At 42.8% G+C, this 3,630-nt stretch overlaps 1 pseudogene; it reads left to right on the top strand.

Moving 5' to 3' along the window:
* The first annotated feature begins 306 nt into the window (after positions 1–306).
* Positions 307–2,377, top strand: LOC109900199 (general transcription factor II-I repeat domain-containing protein 2-like; annotated as a pseudogene).
* Positions 2,378–3,630: the final 1,253 nt, after the last annotated feature.

A 3,630-nucleotide genomic window follows, 5' to 3' on the forward strand; every position in this document is an offset into this window, starting at 1 on the left:
CCTCTCAACCCGAGCTATCTCTCCTTGGTACCTTCCATTACACAAACACCAATTCAGTCTATTGAACTGCAAGCTCAGTCAGACCAGAGCCATCTCCCTCACATGAATGGAATGTGGCTTGTTAGGTTTATCACCTAAGGCATGGGTGTCAAACTCTGGCCCGTGGGCCAAATTTGGCCCGCGGGGTAATTATATTTGGCCCGCGAGACAATACCAAATTACTACTAGAGCTGGCCCGCCGGTATAATACAGCGCATTCACCACTAATACTACGAATCCCATAATGCTCTGCTGTTTTCACGCGCCAATCAGGACAGGACCCAGAAACGCTCTCTCCTCTGTGACAGTAGTCATAGCAACATAGACGCTACAACTGTCAGCGAGCTAACCCTTCCCAAAAATGGCGAAAAGAAAGGCAGAAAACAGGAGCTTTCTGGACAAGTGGGAGGCAGAATATCTGTTTACATATGTAAAAGACAAACCTGTTTGTCTTGTTTGTGGAGTCAACGTGGCTGTAAGTAAGGAGTACAACATTAGACGACACTATGAAACGAAACACCATGACAAATACAAGGACCTGGACATGACTCAAAGGAGCCAGAAAGTAGAGGAGATGAAAATAAGTTTGGTTTCACAACATAATATGTTTAAAAAAGCCACATCACAAAGCGAGGCTGCTGTAAAGGCTAGTTATATAGTGGCAGCAGAGATTGCAAAATCAGCCCGGCCCTTTAATGAGGGAGAGTTCATGAAAAAGTGCATGATGAAGGTTTGTGACCTCGTATGCCCAGAGAAAAAACAAGTATTTTCAAACGTGAGCCTGAGCAGGAACACAGTAGCTGATCGCACATGTGATCTTGCCACCAATCTGTATGACCAGCTGATGGAAAAGGGAAAAGATTTTGTTGCGTTCTCCCTCGCTGTGGATGAGAGCTGCGACGCATCTGATACTGCTCAGCTGTCAGTCTTCATCCGTGGAGTGGACTCAAATCTGTGTGTTACAGAGGAGGAGATATTAGGATTCAAATCAATGCATGGCACAACCACAGGAAAGGAAATCTTTGAGGAGGTTTCCAAATGTGTAACTGAAATAAAGCTGCCGTGGGATAAACTCGTTGGATTAACGACAGATGGTGCGCCAGCGATGTGCGGTAAAAAGAGTGAACTGGTGGGCATGGTTCGGGAGAAAATGCGGGAAGAGAACTGTGCAGGTGAGCTAACTGTTTACCACTGCATCATACATCAGGAAGCACTGTGTGCCAAAGCCCTAAAGATGGAACATGTTATGACCACAGTAACACAGGTAGTTAACTTTATAAGAGCCAAAGGTCTAAATCACCGCCAGTTTAAATCTTTTCTGGAGGAGTGTGGTTCGGAATACGCAGACGTGCCGTATCACACAGAGGTGAGATGGCTAAGCAGAGGAAAAGTACTGAACAGATGTTTCGAGCTGCGTGAGGAAATATGTCAATTCCTGGAAACCAAAGGGAAGGATACAGCAGAGCTCCGGGAGCAAAAGTTCCTGTGTGAGCTGGCCTTTCTCTGTGACATCTCGAGCCATCTCGATGCGCTGAACCTGCAGCTTCAGGGGCGGGGGCGCATCATCACAGACATGTACGCTGCAGTGAGGGCCTTCAAAACTAAACTGTGCCTGTGGGAGAATCAGATGCTGCAAGGAAACCCTTGCCATTTTCCCTGCTGCCAATCCATAAAAGCGCAGATCTCTACCGCCGTGTCCCCATGCGCACAGTTTGCTGAAAAACTCAGTGTTCTCGCCGCTGAGTTTAGCCGGCGATTTGCTGACTTCGATGCCCAGAAATGCAAGTTTGAACTGCTTAGTAATCCCTTCGCAGTTGATGTGGAAAATGCACCAACCAACATCCAAATGGAGCTGATTGAACTCCAGTGCAACGACACGCTGAAGTCAAAGTATGATGCTGTGGGCGCCGCACAGTTTCCACGGTTCATCCCTGACACAATGCCTCAGCTCGCACCCAAGCTGCTCAGATGCTCTCCATGTTCGGCAGCACTTATCTATGCGAGCAACTTTTCTCCTCGATGAAGATGACCAAAACAACTCACAGGAGACGTCTGACTGATGAACATCTTCGCTCGATACTGAGGATTTCTTCAGCTCAGAGCTTGAGCCCAGACATTGATGAACTAGCATCCAAGAAGAGATGCCAGGTATCTGGCTTGGGCACATCAGATTAGACCAGTGTGCAATAATTAACGTTTTCTTTATGCACTTTTTCTTGCTACAAGGCATGGGCTTGAATGGTTGATTGATTTATTATCATTTTATTTGTAAAATTATTAGCCAGTGGAAAAAGTTTATTTTGGTATTTAAATCAGAAGGCTGCAAATAGAAAAGAGGCATACAATTTTTATTTAAATTTTATTTATTTAATAAATGAATGCCATTGATGTGTTTTTTCATTTGAAATTCGATTTTGCATGTCTCCACTATTAAATTATATATTGTATGGTAATAAGCGATGCTTGTTCCATATTCAATGTTAAAGCAAAACTTGTTTGGGTCCATATTAAAAGGTTAATTTGTTCAATGTTGGCCCGTGACTTTGTTCAGGTTTTACATTTTGGCCCACTGGGTATTTGAGTTTGACACCCCTGACCTAAGGCATCGTAAATCTGCTGTCAGCGTTAAAAAAGACAGATGAGAGTTCTAAGAACTCTATTCTGTAGCCTCTAAGAAAAACAGACAGAGTGAATGGACTAATATAGGAATACATTTTAACATGAAAGTAATGTGATTAACATAGTGCTGTAATTCTACGACATATTTCTGTTGTCTGTTTTGACACAACGATTAACTGTACTAGTTGTTCAGGCTCTGATTTTGTCCCATCTTGATTGCTGTATGGTCAGCTGCAGCAAAGAAAGACTTAGCAAAGCTGCATCTGGCTCAAAACAAAGCAGCACGCCTTGCCTTTATCTGCACAAACAGAACTAGCATCAATAACATGCATGATAGTCTTTCATGGTTGATGTCTTTTTAAGAAAAATGTGTGTGTTGAAAATGCCTAACCACGTGTATAATCTATTAGCATACACTTCAAACAGACATGCATACCCCACCAGACAAGCTACTACTGTATGGTTTTCTTCACAGTAGCCAAACTCAAAACATATTTAGTGCATTGCTCAGTTGTGTATATTTAACTGCCTGTTCAGGGGTAGAACGACAGATTTGTACCTTGTCAGCTCAGGGGTTTGAACTTGCAACCTTCCGGTTACTAGTCCAATGCTCTAACCACTAGGCTACCCTAGAGTCATGTCATTCTGAAATGCTCTGCCACCAGAGGTTACTCAGGCCAAAGCAAGTTTAGCCTTTAGATTAAAAAATAAGATATTGTATCACAGCGCCTCTCCTAATAAACTAAACTGGATTAATGGAATCAAATTCATGAATTTATTCATAATACTTACGAAAGCATTCATTCAAATTGGATCAATGGTACAAGTTACATCCATTGTCATTTTCTCCTACAGAGTCAAACCTAAATACTTTAGTTGTGTGGATATGGTAGTCCTAATCTAACGACAAACCTGCTTGAAAAGTGCAATTATTTTGCCATTACTTTGCTGCCCTCTAAAGGGGATACAGTA

The sequence above is a fragment of the Oncorhynchus kisutch genome, linkage group LG11 (genome assembly GCF_002021735.2).
Source record: "Oncorhynchus kisutch isolate 150728-3 linkage group LG11, Okis_V2, whole genome shotgun sequence".
NCBI classification, from domain to species: Eukaryota; Metazoa; Chordata; class Actinopteri; order Salmoniformes; family Salmonidae; genus Oncorhynchus; species Oncorhynchus kisutch.